Source organism: Mauremys reevesii, linkage group 10 (assembly GCF_016161935.1).
Source record: "Mauremys reevesii isolate NIE-2019 linkage group 10, ASM1616193v1, whole genome shotgun sequence".
In the NCBI taxonomy this organism is placed as follows: Eukaryota; Metazoa; Chordata; order Testudines; family Geoemydidae; genus Mauremys; species Mauremys reevesii.
The window spans coordinates 54,259,581-54,277,012 of NC_052632.1; positions in this window are offsets into that span (position 1 = coordinate 54,259,581).

The following is a 17,432-nucleotide window of genomic DNA, read 5'->3' on the forward strand; positions in this document are numbered from 1 at the left end:
CCCAAAACCTGCAATAACCCAACACTTGATTTGGTCAACTTCACGTACACTCAGTGTGGTTAAAACACATTGATTTATTTTTTAATTAAAAGTGTATTTAATCTAAAAAAAATCCAGTGTTTTTTTAAAATAGCCTATTTAAAATAAATTTGAAATTGACAATTTATGTTAAGGTCTAAACTATTATCATTTAAATTAATATAAAAAATAATATTAAGCAGTCCATGCTTGCTGCCATTTTTAAAGAAAGTCAAAGCACAGAACTGGTGAAAGTTGCTGGCTACTCACCTGGAAACAGTTTGTTGACGTGCTAAGCCAGCTTTTGAAAGCATTAGTCTCTTCTGTAGGTGCAGAAAGATTTTCTTCATTTCAATTTATTCAGTTCAATGACTAGTTCACTCAAAGTTAAGACAATTGGGATTGAGAAGAAGCTTTCATGCTTTTTTCTCTTCCAATCTATGAATAAAAACTAGGGGTTGGTCTAAGCTAAAATGTTAGATCACTCAGGGATGTGAAATATCCACATCTGAACAATGTAGTTAAGCCAACCTAACTCCTGGTGTAGACAGCATTACATTGATGGAAGAATTCTTCCATCAACCTAACTACCACCTCTCAGGGAGGTGGATTACCTACGCCAACAGGAGAACCTCTCAAGATGGTGTAGAGTGTCCACACCAAAGTGTTATAGAGGTGCAGCTGCAGCATTTCAAGTATAGACAAGCCCTCAGTGTGAGAGGATGAGCTTGTAAAATCTCAAAGGACATGGTAACCAGAAACAATCAGTTTCATTCACTAACTACAGATAATAGTCCCTTGGAATCTTGCTGGATTCTTGGCCTCAATAATATTTTCTGGTGAGGTTCATAGTTTAATCACACATTGTGTGACAAAGTATTGCCTTTTGAATTTCTCACCTTTCAGTGTGATTGACTGTCCCCTTGCTCTTGTATTATGAAACAGGGAGAACAGAAGCTCCCAATCTCTTGTCTGTAGTCCAGTAAGAATTTTATAGACTTATCTTGTTCCCTCTTATCTGACTCCTCTCTAAGGGAACAATCCCAATTGTTTCAATTTCTCTTCACTAGAGTTTCTGCAGCCCTTGATCATTCTTGTTGCCATCCTCTGAACCCCTCAAGTTCTGTTCTATCCTGTGTAAGATCAGAACTGCACAAAGTATCCAGATGGGGCTGCTCCATTGATTTATTTGAAACCATTACAGTATTACTTATTTTATTCTCCATCCCATTCCTTATGCATCCTAACATCATGTTTGCTTTGTTGACCAGAGCATCACATAGAGCAGAGTTCCCCATTTAGCTGACAACAGCAATGCCAAGGTCTCTTTCCTGAGCTGACACAGTTAATTTAGACCCCTGTGAGGTGTATGAGGATTCTACATTTCCCTCTCCAACATGAGTTACTTTGCATTTATTGACATTGAACTTGATCTGCTATTGTGCTGCCCATTCTCACAGTTGGGTCAGGTCTCCCTGAAGTTCCTTACAGTCCAATCTGCTCATGATTAATCTAAATAATTTTGTGTCAACTGCACGTTTTGCCCCCACACTGCTAATCCCCCAACTTTTCAGATCATTAAAGCAGGGTGAATCAGAAGGTGAAGGGTGCACTGGGTAGATATTTGCATTGAGCTCTCAAATCCTGAGAAGCACATCTTTTACCTGAGTTCTTACCTTTAATCTAGGACCCATCTGTGTGTATAAATCCTTCAGATTGTTCCATACATTACATTGAATTGCATCCACCACCATTCTGATCATTCACATAACTCTGTTAGGTCCATGTACCAGGGTGGCACTCAGCTCTCATGAGCGCCTCTGGAGGGGTGTGCATCTGCACCTCTCTCAATCTGTGGTGATCCCTGGCAGTGGTTTTTCAGGTGGTTTCAGTGATTCAGGCCTCTGGTCGAGTCACATACAGTCCGTGTGAAACACAAACAAAGCAGATCCCTTCCGGGGTAGTCAGTCCAATAGAGGCCTATCACAAGGCCACTCAGTCTTTAAGCAGTCTCACAATATCTCTCAATACTGGCCCTGGACCCAGGTAGGCTGCTAAGAAATTCAGGTCCTCTTCCAGGGGCGTATCAGAGTCCAAACAGTTCAATGTCACTGACCCACTTCAGGGGTCTCCAATCCCCTCTCCAGGGCCTGGTTCAACTTCCCTCTCTGGGATTAAGGCCCCTGTGCCTGTGGCTGGTGCAGAGGACCTGAGCCTGCCCACTACTCTGGATCCCAGCCCAGGGATCCTATCAATAGCAGCCACCCGCTGAATCCATTTACTCAGTCACTATACTGCTACAATTCCCTGGGCCACTTCCCACAGGCCCCAGCACTTTCACCTTCTGCTCCACCCTTACCATAGGGTTATTCTATCTTCAGTCCCAGCAGCCAGACAGGAGCTCCTTCTTGCTCCCACAGTCTCTGTCAGCAACTGCTATGTCCATGGTCCCATAGCTCCCTCAGTCAGCCAGGAAAACCATTTACACTCCTCCAACGACAGGCAGCAACTGACTCTCTTTAGCTCTGCAGCTCCTTTTATATGAGCCTGCTGGGCCCAGATTGGCTACTTCCATGCAGCCTCTCCCTGATTGGCTGCTTTCCCTACAGCCTCTCTAGGCCACTTGGAGGACTCACCTTCACGGCTCCTTTCTGGGGACGGGTGCGGTATGACCCTGAGGCCTCCAACAGAGAGCCTCTGAACCTGGTTCACCCCATCACAGTCCCTCTGAAGTTCCTTACAGTCTTTTCTAATCTTGACTACCTATCCTAAATTATTTTATGTTACCTATACATTTTGCCATCTCACTGCTCAGCCTCACTTACCGAATGTTAATAAGAATACTGTACAACACCTCTCTACGGACACCAGCATCCCAGTGGCAACCTCCAGGACCATTCATTCCTACTCTTTGTTTTCTGTCTCATACGACTCTAATTTACGACCATACTTGACCTTTCATCCCATTGTTACTTTTTCTCCTTAACAACCACCTGAGAGGAAATCTATCAAAGTCCAAATAAGTTATACTACCACTTCCCCTTTATCCACTATTCTACTGGCCATCTCAATGAATTCTAACAGATTGGAAAAACAGACGTTTCCTTTAATGAAGCCATATTGATTTGTCTCTATTATATTTCAAATACTTTTGGCACCTTAGAGACTAGCAAATTTATTTGGGCATAAGCTTTCATGGGCTAAAACCCACTTCATTGGATGCATGCAGTGGAAAATACAGTAGGAAGATATAGCTACACAGAGAACATGCCATGAAAAAATGCCATACCAACTATAAGGAGATTAATCAATTAAGGTGGGCTATTATCAGCAGGAGGAAAAAAAACTTTTGTAGTGATAATCAGGATGGCCCATTTCCAACAGTTGACAAGAAGATGTGAGTAACAGTAGGGGGAAAATTAGCATGGGGAAATAGGTTTTACTTTGTGTAATGACCCATCCACTCCCAGTCTTTATTCAAGCCCCTTCATGCTTCGGCCACCATTCCAGAGGACATGCTTCCATGCTGATGACACTTGTTAAAAAAATAATGCGTTAATTAAATATTGACTGAACTCATTGCGGGAGAATAATATGTCTCCTGCTCTGTTTTACTTGCATTCTGCCCTGTATTTCATACTATAGCAGTCTCGGATGATAACCCAGCACATGTTGTTCATTTTAAGAACACGTTCCCTGCAGATTTGACAAAACGCAAAGACGGTACCAACATGAGATTTCTAAAGATAGCTACAGCACTCAACCCAAGGTTTAAGAATCTGAAGTCCTTCCAAAATCTGAGAGGGATGAGGTGTGTAGCATACTTTCAGAACTCTTAAAAGAGCAACACTCCAATGCAGAAACTACAGACTGAACCACCAAAAAAGAAAATCAACCTTCTGCTGGTGGCATCTGACTCAGATGATGAAAGTGAACGTGTTGGTCTACACTGCTTTGGATAGTTATTGAGCAGAACCCATCATCAGCATGGACACATGTCCTCTGGAATGATAGTTGAAGCTGAAGGGACATATGAATCCTTATCGAATCTGGCATGTAAATATTTTGCAACGCCGGCTACAACAGTGCCATGCAAATGTCTGTTCTCAATTTCAGGTGACATTGTAAACAAGAAGCAGGCAGCATTATCTCCCACAATAAGTTCAGTCAAAATTTAATTAATGCATTATTTTTTTAACAAATGGCATCAGCATGGAAGCATGTCCTCTGGAATGGTGGCCGAAGCATGAAGGGGCATATAAATGTTTTGCATATCTGACACATAAATCCCTTGCAATTGTGGCTACAAAAGCCTCAAGTGAATGCCTGTTCTCACTTTCAGGTGACATTGTAAATAAGAAGCAGTCAGCAGTATCTCCCGTAAATGTAAACAGACTTGTTTGTCTTAGTGATTGGCTGAATAAGAAGTAGGACTGAGTGGACTAATAGGCTCTAAAGTTTTACATTGTTTTGTTGCTGAGTGCAGTTATGTAACGAAAAAAAATCTACATTTGTAAGTTGCACTGTCATGATAAAGAGATTGCACTATGATACTTGTATGAGTTGAATTGAAAAAAAAATCTTTTGTTTATCATTTTTACAGTACAAATATTTGTAATAAAAATAATACTATAAAGTAAGCACTGTACACTTTGTATTGTGTGTTGTAATTTAAATCAATATATTTGAAAATGTAGAAAAATATCCAAAAATATTTAATAAATTTCAATTGGTATTCTATTGTTTAACAGTGTGATTAAAATTGTGATTAATCATGATTAATTTTTTGGAGTTAATCATGTGATTTAACTGTGATTATTGGCAACCCTAATTATATATATATAACACTGGTGACCCTTCAGTCCTCAGGTATGGTAGCCGATTGGAATGACAGATTATGTATTTCTGCTAGCAGATCAGCCACTTACTTCATTTTCTTATATCCTTTCAAGATTGCTGGATAGCCACCATACAGTTAGGGCGACTTGTTGCTATTCAATTTATCATTTTTGTCCCAACACTTCATTTTTGATAACTGAATTTCTGGAAATGCCCCGTATTTGTTACCCAGGGGGGAAATCATTCTGAGGTAAGTATCTCCTCAACATCTCTGGGATGCAAAAGAACCATTTGGCTTCTTTCCAATTTATCATCCTTAAAGCCCCCATTATCCCCTGCACTCCAGCAGACCAACCAGTTATCTTACAGTCTTCCTACTTCTGATAGGCTTAAATAATTGAACTTCATTTGTTTCTGACTATTTGCTCTTCAGATTCCTGCTTAGCCCCCCTGACTTCCATCTGACACTTCATCTGTCATAGTTTATACTCCTTTGTATTGGCTTCACTTGGACTGGGCTTCCATTTTCTTAGGGACACTTCAGTCACTTAAGTAATGTCTTCTATCTAGCTTTCTAACTCCACATTACCATAGTATGTTTAATGTCTTGTACCCTGCCATTTAGCTCTATTGGGGGTAGAGTGGGTTTCTAACCTTTCTTTTCAGCGTTTCAGTGTATCATTATAGGAAGGATGCCCCCTTTCTGAAATAACTAGGACTTCAAAATGAAATCAGTAGAATATAGCTTAGTCCTAGAAATGAGGGGCTGTGTTGTGTGGAGCTCTGTACCATTACTAATAAGCCCACCTCATGTGACATGCTACGGATGCTATCCTGCTCTGACACTGTGCTTTCAGGGAGTCCTCGCCAAAGGGAGAAGAATGTCCTGACAACGGTAACAGAGCTCAGGCCAGTCTTAAAAACCTGTCTGCCATGAACAGAACTCTTTCATGGCTGGTGCAAGAATCTGACGTTAGCCCAGCAAGGTGGGACTTGTTAGGAGCCTGTGAACACTTACGTTACTTCTTGAGTGCTCTGCTTCTTGTGAAGAGAATTGTATTTCCCATACCAAGGGCTTCCTTATCCATGGATCTCTGCCAAATTTGTGACACCATTTGTGTTTAGCTATATTCCTGCCTCTCGCTCCTCCATTTTCTGGTTGCTCCTCCATCTTGGCCACCCCTCTAACCAGCCCTGTGGCAATCCACTGCCCTGCCTCACCTGGCCAATGGTATTCCACCCTCCAGCATACCTGCAGAAAGGTCTCTGATTACTTTACTCAGAAAAGTAATCAGCTCTAATTGATGACAGTGAGATCTATAACAGTGGCAGTGACATAGATTCATAGACTATAAGGCCCAAAGAAACCACTGTGATTATTTAGTCTGACCTCCTGTATAACACAGGACCTGGAACTTCCCTGAATTAATTCCTGTTTGAGCTAGAGTATCTCTTTCACAAAAAACATCCAGTCTTGATCTAAAAATTTCCAGTGATGGAGAATTCACCACTACTTTGGGTAAGTTGTTTCAGTGATGGAGAATTCACCGCCACCTTGGGTAAGTTGTTCCAGTGGTTCATTTTTCTCACTGTTAAAAATTTGAATCTTTTTCTAGGAATTTGTCTAGCTTCCGCTTCCAGCCGTTGGAACATGTTATACCTTTCTGCTAGATGGAAGAGTACATGTATATAGTTATAGCTGTGATCAAGTGAGTGCTTAACTTTCTCATTGTTAAGCTAAACAGCTTGAGCTCCTCAAATCTCTCATTATAAGGCACATTTTCCAATCCCTTTAATCATTCTTGTGGCACTTCTCTGAACCCTCCCCAATTTATCGACATCCTTCTTGAACTGTGGACACCAGGACTGGACGCAGTATTCCAGCAGAGGTTGCACCAGTGCCAAATACAGAGATAAAATAACTTTCCTACTTGATATTCCTCTGTTTATGCATCCAAGCATCGCATTAGCTCTTTTGCCCATAGCATCACACTGGGGACTCATGTTCAGCTGATTATCTACCATGATCCTCAAGTATGTTTCAGTTGCTGCTTCACAGGCTAGAGTCCCCCACCATGTAAGCATGGCTTACATTTGTTGTTGATAGATGTATGCCCTTACATTTGGCCATATTAAAATGCATATTACTTGCTTGCATTCAGATTACAGAGCAATCTGGATTGCTTGGTATCAGTGACCTGTCCTCTTAATTAATTACCACTTCCCCAAATGTAGGAAAATCCACAGCTTTATCAGTTATGATTTTATGTTTTCTTCTAGGTCATCGATAACAGGGTTAATTTGCGTACATCTCAGGAAGGAGAGGCTGGAATTAGGTCAATTGCCTTCACAGCAGAGTTGACCTCATACCCCTCACTAATATCGGGCACCCACTCCTTCCTTTCCCTGGGCCTCTGCTTCAGTTGGAGTTTGTTCAGCTGTGGCTCCTTGAGGGCTTGGGTGGGGGGATTCTCACTATTATGGATCAGGTAAATATCTGTACCAGCTGCTGCCCATTGGTTCTGAACATGCCCCCTTTGTGAGGATGTCCCCAGACTCCACCGCTCAAAGTAGTTGTGAAGGGCTGGTTGTGCCATGGATGTGGAATCAGATTTTTGCACATGGTAGGACAGACAGGCCTCACATCAGGGCTATGCAACAGGAACTGTTGTTTATGGCCCATTCAAATACTTTCCCTTCAAGGGATCTCTGCATCATGGAATCATCCCCCCTAGGTTTTCAAGTTCCCCCTAAGGATCTCTTCCTTCACTGCTGCAGTCTCTTTCACGGCTGAACCATTCCACCTCCAGTTATGGTCCTGACCCAGTAGTAGTAATACTGAGGAGTTAACTAGCTTCTGCCACTACTTCCAAACCCTGGGTCCAAATGTATCAGCCAACCCTACTATTGTCTCAAGAGCTGGGATTGGGCTGAGCCTGGGATGGCCTCAAGAACTGGGACTGGGTCAGTGACGAGGCCAGGCCCCGTGAGGGGACATCTACACAGCCCATGGCAGCAAAACTCCCGGCCTGGGCTGACAGACTTGGGGTAGTGGGGCTCATGCTAGCACTCTAAATATAGATGTGTAGACAACACTCTGAAGCTGAGACTTGGGTGCTGGAGTCTATCCCTCTGAATAGGCATCAGAGCCTGAGCTTCGGCCCAAGCTGCAACTTCAAAGTGCTGTCTATACAGCTACTTTTAGAGCTAGCGTGGGTCCTGCAAGTCCGAATCTGTTGCCCTGGCTGGGAGACTTGCTGCAGCGGGCTGTGTAGATGAATCCTGAGAGGCTCTGAGGTAGGGAGTGGGCCGAGCCCACAGGAGGCTCCAAGGCAGGGTACAGGGCTGTGCTGGGGGCCACTCTTTCCTCTTTGTGTTCTCTTGAATGAGCAGTTCAGTGTAAACATCTCAGTGGAGCTCTTTGAAATGAAAATAAAACTGATAAAAGTCTTGCAAATCACCCACCCCCAGCCCTGCTGCTGACCCGGGAAGTCTCTCTTTCTGCCGCCTTGCAAGCTCCAAGTGGCAGAGTTATAAATACATTATGTATGCTGGTGTCCATCAGCCAGAGCCTTTTGTTGGCGCTGAATATGTCATGGCCAACAAAAGTAGACTGGATTAGCCACAGTGGATTAAAAGATTTTCTTCTTAGAGTTTACCTAATAATATAACAATTGACATAGAAGGTTCCTTTGAAACCTACACAACTCTGTTATTTTACCATCTGTGAGTTTGCTTTCCATTAGTATGCGAATATGATGAAGAGGCTGTTTCTGGTGGTGCTTACGCTGGGGTAACACTGCCTATTGCTCGATTTCCTACTCACAACAAAAATAAACACGTATGTAAGGAGGAGCAGCAGTAACAGAGAGTAGCTGAACTCCTCCCTTTACTGATGTCCCTGCTTCTCTTAGCCCAGAGGGCTCTGGGATGCTACAACTTTGGGAGGAAAAAGAAACCCAACAAAGTAGGCTCAACCTGTGAAGAAAGCATCCATCAGCCGCTGACAAAAGCAATGAACTGCCGTGCTATTCAAGGTGTCCTGGGAGGTTCTGACTGAAATACGCTCATTTATTTAAAACAAATTTGGAATCCCAGCTACTTAGTTTCTGAACTCTCTTTCTCTCCCTCTACCGCCACAAGCTGATGGAGTTTGTTTGTCCCCATTCCAGCCATTCAGCTACGGTTGCGTAATTATCTGCCTCCTTCCCTGACTGACATCACATTTGCAGTATCCATTGCAAGATGGGTCACACAGCAGCAGCCGCGACACTCGGAAACATGGAGGGCAGCAGCAGCAGGGGAGGAGAGCTCCCCCCGCCATCCTGCGGCTCGGTTCCTTACACTCATCCCCCTCCTCTAGCCATCACAACAGCAAACACACACAACTGTGTCCTGGCTCTTTGGCTTTGATCTCATAAAGGGACTCCATTTACAAGTCATTAATAGCAGCCTTTGGAAATATCCATCCTCAGAAGTCTTGAGTAATGAGATTTGGAGACTATGATCAATTTAGGAGCCGCTCTCTTTCTGTCTTTTTGCAAACACACTTTTTAAGCCGCCCTGACTTTGCGATGAATTGTCGCATCGTCCAAGACCTGGCGGGGGAGGGGGCCATGTGGGCGGCAGGAATATGGGTTGAGGCTCTCTCAGTGAGAGCCCAGCTGGGGGCCTTTGATGAGGCTGCTTTGAGAAATTTGATTTGAAAGGCCTACGATAACAATTTTGGGAGAATAGTTGAGCGTTTTTCCATACAGCTCTCTTTGTCTCTCCTCTGATAGGGGTTTTATTGTTGGTTTCAGGGGTGGGGGTGAGAGAGTCGGTGGTGGCCGAGGGTGGGGTGGGGCGGCGGAAGGGGCTGCGGTGAAGGAGAACAATAAATGGAGATATAGGGAGAGCTGTATTTTCTCACCTGCCTCCCCTGCTGCGTTTCCTTCCTGCTGGGTTTTCGCAGTCCGCCATGACAGGAGAAGCCGCCCTGTTTGCTGTCCGGAGCACTTTCCAACACTCTTAAACCTATTTCCCTTTCTTGGTAACTGTGTGGCTGGAAGATGGGAATCTTTACTTTATATTGCAGCTTTGGCTCCTCAACCTGATTGGCTGAAGCCAGGACCAAATGATGGTCCTTCGAATCCTATTGTAACTATGGCAACCAGCCCCTTTAGGCACCACTGATTTACTTATAATTGCTGGGTAAACAGTCGAGACAGACCACTTTCATCCCACACAGAAAGATTGTCTTCCTTTTCTTTTTAGGGGGAGGCACTAAAAAGCAGGGACACTTAAGCAAACTCTTTCAACACTGCTGAAATAAGCTGTTGTCTCTCCCCCAGCCAGCTGGCTTTCCCCCGTTGCTGCTGCCGCATCTGATCCTGACTGCACAATGACTTGATACTGGGGCTTTCTGCACCACCCTCCAGACCTCGCCACCCTCCTCCTCCAAAGAGGAGCTGCTTTGGCTCAGGGCTGGGGAAAGCACACCGTGTGTTTCTACACTGCAGCGGGGGGTTGTAATTCCCAGGGTGGGCAGACAGGTCTGCGCTAGCTTGGCTCAAGGTAATGCACTAACAGCAGCAGTGTGGATGCTGCGGCACAGGTGGTGGCTTGGTTAGCTGCCCAAGTGCTGACCCGGGGGTCAGGAGGACTTGGATTTCAGTGGCTAGCCTGAGCAGCTGCCCATGTCATAAGTCCACTCTGCTATTTTTAGCATGCTAGCTCGAGCTGTGGTAGCATGAGTAAGTCTTCTCAGGCCAGGAATCGCACCTCCCACCTGCAGTATAGACATCTCCTGTCTACACAGGCCAGGAATTGCTCTGTTTCTTAGAAACCTCAGATGTTTGCATTGAAGCCCGGAGCTGGGCACAATGGTGCTATGTGAGCCTGGGTCTCACTGCTGAGGGAGGGAATTTGTTATGAAGGATGATTATCATCATCTATGTGATTAGCTAATGAAAAACCCAGCTCAAAATGACAGGATGATGGTGAGCCACCAATGCGATACAGCCATGAAAAAAAGACAAATGTGATCCCAGGATGTATCAGGCAAGGTATTTCCAGCAAGTGCCATGGCCCCGGTGAGACCTCTTCTGGAGTATTGCATACAATACTGCTCACTCAAGAGAGATGAATTCAAACTGCAACAACTGCAGAGAAGAGCTACTAGGATGATCAGGGGACTGAAAAACCTACCTTATGAGAGGAGACTGGAAGAGCTTGGTTTGTTTAATCTAGCAACATGAAGGCAGAGAGCTGTGAAGAGCTGTGTAAGCAATAGGACAATGTTGGCACAAGAACAAATAGCTATTAACTGACCACGAGTAAACTGAAGCTGGGCATTAGAAGAAGGTTTCTAACCATCAGAGGAATGAGGTTCTGGAACAGACTCCCAATGGAGGCATAGGATCTATCTAGTTTTAAGATGGAGCTTGATAAGTTAATGAACAGGATTCTGTGATGGGGTGACCTGCTATAGCAGGGGATTGGGCTTGACATCTCAGCTGGTCCCTTCCAGTCCTATGTTCCTATAAGACCCATGGGCAAAGGAGTCGGATTAAGGTGGCCAGGGGATCCTCCTAATCCCAGTGCTTCTGCCTGTTTGTGGGTGAAGTCTCAGAGTTCAGGCTCATCCCTGATGAGTGCTTGCATAGAATTTCCTGCATTTTATAAAGGGAAAAACAAAATGAGACCAGAGAAACGTAGGCCTTCAGAAAAATCATCTGAATTATTCCAACCCTATCTACAGAGCTGGGAACTGTGAGCAATGGTGGGACGATTTCGCTCTTCCCCCACATTGGGACCTGAGTGTCTGTTCCTGAACATTTCTCATAGAGGAAAAGCCATGTTAAAAAAAGGACAGCTCAGACACAAAGACATGGGGTCAAACTTGTGTATATTGAAACATGTGTGGTCAGAAGTGAGGCTGCAAGTTTCGAGATGGTTCTGGCTGCTTTTAGATGTACAGACTCATTTCTGACTATGTGAGCAGAAAATGGATCCTCTGGGGTGTGGAATGGAAATGCACTGAGGAGCATGATGCAGAATGCAAAGAGTTGAAAAGATTACTCACCTTTGCATCCACATTTTGATGTTTCCTGCCCTACAAAAATGTCTGTGGGTGCCTCAAAAGAGGGATTGGGGCAATACTACCACGAAGGCACAGCTGCGACTGGAGGCCTGTCATGTGTGCAGTCAGAGCCTTCACATACCCAAAAAAAGGAAGGCTGTGGGGAGCATCTCTCATTGCTGTTGAAGATGTGGCATGCAGAGACCAAAGCTCATCCTTCATCCTGGAGGGGGCACTCTGGACGGCAGGGAGCTACAGACTACATTAAGACTCTGGCTGCTGTTGTGTAAGAGTTGGGTGATCGTTAAATAAAATAGTGTAATTATTTAAATGCTTTAATGCACAGAATAGCACAGTATTCTTCCTAATATGTATATCACCAGAATCCTGGAATATCAGCTGCATTGTGCTGGCACCCTGGTTATTCTGAGTCAGGTAGTGAAATTCCCAAGTATATGAGTTAATGGTAACAAATGGTATCAAAAAGCATATTCCGTGTAGTTGCTGTTTAATTATTATGTAAGTACAGTACCCTGTTATAAAATGTTACATAGGAATTGCCATTTAAACAGATATCTGAAGCAAGGCCCAGCGATGGCTAGCTTGGATCCCTATCTGCGTGCCAGTGGGTGGTTGATGAATCCTCAGAGAAGGAATTATGTTAGCCCTAGTTGTGTCTTCTTTACCTTGTCCATTTTAATGGCTGAACTCCATGCCCCTTATAATTGGGGGGATTTTGGTATTATTGTGACTATCACCTCTTTATCCAGATGAACTGTGCTTTTTCTAACATGCCTTTCTTACCTATGACATTTTTTGATCAGATGGAAGAACAATTTTAGGACGTACTATGAACAAGTCAGCTTATTAAAAATCAACGATAGGAGTTACATTGATCAAACCAAGTCTGTTCTCTACTGTGGGTCACTATCTATCTCTGAATTTGTAAGAGTGCATGCAAATTTCCACACCAATCAGAAGGAATTTGCTATGTGTTTTAATCTTCCCTACAAATGTCAGGATTTCCCTGCACTGTAGCCATACGTTTCCACTGACCCTATTACACTGGCTTCTTTGCGGTTAACATTGGAGTGAATTGGTTTCTGCAAGAACAAACAGAATGAAGTCCCAGGTCTTTGTATTGTCTTGGCAGCACCCCAGCCCCTGCAGGGAGCTCAGTCCCGGACAGATGACAGAGCTGAGGGGCACGCAGTGACAGAAGACTCAGAGTCACAAGTTTATTGATAATTGAGGGTCAGGCTGAGCCCCACCCTCACTGGTGATAGGGGCAGTACTTCCCAGGGATCTGACTGGCCCTTTTGACCCTGAACCTGCCCCCATGGCAGGGTGCTTCACTGGGACTAGGGCACTTCCTGCTCTGCCATTTCACCTTGTAGTGGGGGCAGGGGAAGGAATGAGGAAGAGGAAGACGGACCCTTCCTCTCTTAGGCTTAGGGTCAGGAGAGGGTGTGAGCTGGGCCTCCTCACGAGTATCACAAACAAACACAATCATGGGCCCGAAACCTCTTCTCCCTCTGCTGTGGAAATCCATTTCCTGCCCTTCATCTCCACTGACAAGGCATAAGAAATATGGCTGTGTGTGACAGAGTTCACTCACGGTGATGGTGCCTCCTGCTGGCCACCCTAGGGATTAGCTTCACCAGTTGGTGCTCCCTCTTCCGGTGGTACCTCTCCTGTTGTCTCTGACTGCAGGCCTGCCTCACTGCAGGAACCGCAGTCTCCTTTTCATGACTTGGCCTTCCGGCCAGGTCACCATCAATGTTCCCCCCTTTCGGGGGATAGGTAGCACTGTCCAATAGTTAGGCCACTTCCCCAGTAGCAAATGGGGGGGACCCAGGCCCACACACTACTCCAGGTCCCAACCCAGGGACCTTGTAGATAGCAGCTTCCTGCTGTGCCTCTTTAACTTCTGGCAATGCTGCTACAATTCCCTGGGCCACTTCTGCACAGCTTTAGCACCTTCTTCACCTGACCTCAGGACGTTCAGCTGCTCAGTCTCAGCAGCCAGCCAGCAGCTCTCTCTTGCTCCCCTCGTCCTTGCCAGCAGCTGTCCTGGCCAAGGCACTACTGTTCCCTCAGCCTGCTAAGGACACAGTCCTCACTCTCTGTGCTCCCAGCAGCCACTGACTCTGGCCCTGCAGCTCATAGAATCATAGAATCATAGAATCATAGAATTCAAGATCAGAAGGGACCATTATGATCATCTAGTCTGACCTCCTGCAAGATGCAGGCCACATAAGCCGATCCACCCACTCCTTAGCAAGTGAACCCTGCCCCATGCTTCGGAGGAAGGCGAAAAACCTCCAGGGCCATAGCCAATCTTCCCTGGAGGAAAATTCCTTCCCGACCCCAAATATGGCGGTCAGCTGAACCCCGAGCATGTGGGCAAGACTCTCCAGCCAAACCCTCTGGAAAAGGTTATATCATACCAGGCACATAATTGACCTATTGACTAAGCCCGTTATCCTATCATACCATCCCCTCCATAAACTTATCTAGCTTAATCTTAAAGTCATGGAGGTCCTTCGCCCCCACTGTTTCCCTCGGTAGACTGTTCCAGTATTGCACTCCCCTGATGGTTAGAAACCTTCGTCTAATTTCAAGCCTGAATTTCCTGACTGACAGTTTATATCCGTCATTCCTCGTGTCCACATTAGCACTGAGCTGAAATAATTCTTCTCCTTCCCTGGTATTTATCCCTCTGATATATTTAAAGAGTGCAATCATATCTCCTCTCATCCTTCTTTTGGTTAAGGAAAACAAACCGAGCTCCTCAAGTCTCCTTTCATACGAAAGGCCTTCCATTCCTCGGATCATTCTAGTGGCCCTTCTTTGTACCTGTTCTAGTTTGAATTCATCCTTCTTAAACATGGGAGACCAAAACTGCACACAATACTCCAAATGAGGTCTCACCAGCGCCTTATATAACGGGACTAGCACCTCCTTGTCCCTACTAGAAATACCTCGCCTAATGCAACCCAAGACCGCATTAGCTTTTTTAACGGCCACATCACATTGACTACACATAGTCATCTTGCTATCAACCAGGACTCCTAGGTCCTTCTCCTCCTCCGTTACTTCCAACTGGTGCGTCCCCAGCTTATAACTAAAGTTCTTGTTAGACATCCCTAAATGCATAACCTTACACTTCTCACTATTGAATTTCATCCTGTTACTAATACTCCAGTTTACAAGGTCATCTAAATCTCCTGGAGAATATCCCGATCCTCTTCCGAATTGACAATACCCCCCAACTTGGTGTCATCCGCAAACTTTATCAGCCCACTCCTACTCTTGGTTCCCAGGTCAGCAATAAATAGATTGAATAAAATCGGACCCAAAACCGAGCCTTGAGGAACTCCACTGGTAACCCCTCCAACCGGACAGTTCCCCTTCAATACTACCCTCTGCAGTCTCCCCTTTAACCAGCTCCTTATCCACCTCTGGATTTTCACTTGATCCCCATCTTTTCCAATTTAACCAGTAATTCTTCATGCGGTACCGTATCAAACGCCTTACTGAAATCCAGATATATGAGATCCACCGCATTTCCCTTGTCTAAAAATCTGTTACTCTCTCAAAGAAGGAGATCAAGTTGGTTTGGCATGATCTACCTTCGTAAATCCATGCTGTAATCTATCCCAGTTGCCATCGGCCTCATGCTCGGAACCACTCTCTCTTTTAAGATTTTTCCATGACTTTGCATACTACAGATGTTAGACTAACAGGCCTATAATTCCCTGGGTCACTTTTTCCCCTTCTTGAATATAGGAACTACATTAGCTAATCTCCAGTCAGTCGGTACAATCCCGAATTTAGGGATTTATTAAAGATTATCGCTAACGGGCTAGCAATATCCTCGCCAATTCCTTAATATTCTAGGATGAAGATTATCCGGGCCCCCCGATTTACTTCCGTTAAGCTGTTCCAGTTTGGCTTCTACCTCAGCTACCGTAATGTCTACCCCCATATCTCCATTCCCATCGGTCCCTCTATCACTATTCCTTAGCCCTTCATTAGCCTCATTAAAGACCGAGGCAAAGTATTCGTTCAGATATTGTGCCATTCCAAGATTATCCTAATCTCCACTCCATTTAAAGTTTTAAGCGGTCCCACTTCTTCTTTCTTGGTTTTCTTCCTATTTATATGGCTAAAAACCGTTTGCTATTGGTTTTAATCCCCTTCGCTAGATCCATCTCCACTCGTCGCTTTGCCTTTCTCACAGCTTCCCTGCACCCTCTGACCTCAATAAGGTAGGTTTCCTTGCTGATCCCTCCCATTTTCCACTCCTGGTATGCTTTCTGCTTTTTCTTAATGACCCTCTAAGACGCTTGCTCATCCAGCTCGGTCTAAAACTGCTACCTACGAGCCGTTTCCTTCTCGGGATACATGCCTCTGACAACTCCTGCAACTTCAACTTGAAGTAACCCCAGGCGTCATCTGCCCTTAGATCCCTAAATATGTTAGCCCAGTCCACTTCCCTAACTAGTCGCCTTAATTTAGTAAAATTAGCCCTTTTGAAATCATACACCCTAGTCTCAGATGCACTATTGATTATCCTCCCATTTATTTGGAAACGAATTAGCTCATGATCACTCGAGCCAAGGTTGTCCACTACAACAATGTCCTCAACAAGGTCCTCGTTACTCACCAAAATCAAATCTAAAATGGCATCCCCCCTCGTCGGTTCAGCAACCACTTGATGAAGGAATTCATTAGCTATCACGTCTAGGAAAAGCTGAGCCCTATTATTATTACTAGCATTTGTTTCCCAATCTATATCCGGGAAGTTAAAGTCCCCCATGATCAAGCAGTTCCTATTAGTGTTTACCTCCTTAAAAACATTAAAGAGCTCTCTATCCATCTCTAAGCTAGATCCCGGCGGTCTATAGCACACCCCAATCACTATCCTGGATGAGGCTCTGGTAGTTTTCTTCCCCAATGTGACCATTGCCCAAACAGACTCTGTATTGTCCATTGCAGCGCTAGTTATCTCATTACATTTTACCTCATTATTGATATACAGTGCTACTCCCCCACCTTTACCTTTGCATCGGTCTTTCCTAAACAGCACATACCCTTCCATACCTGTACTCCAGTCATGGCTACCGTTCCACCATGTTTCTGTTATTCCTACGATATCCGGTTTCAATTCCCGGACCAGGAGCTCCAGTTCCTCCATTTTGTTACCTAAGCTTCGCATTGGTGAACAAACATCCTAATTTTTCCTGTTGGGCTCCTCTCACTCTTTTCACCCAACTCGGTAGGGACACAGTACTTCCAGTATGACTTGTAGATCTAGAATCTGTCCCCCCCCTCTTCCTTACACGTAACTGCCCCCCTCTGGCTATATCTGTTATCTTGTTGTCCTCACTCCCAATGTGAAAATTTGGCGTGGAGAGCACTAGGACCTCTCCCGACCGTCTCCCCCCAGTGTCTAGTTTAAAGCTCTTTTAATCAGATGAGCCAGCCTCCCTCCTAGAAGTCTACT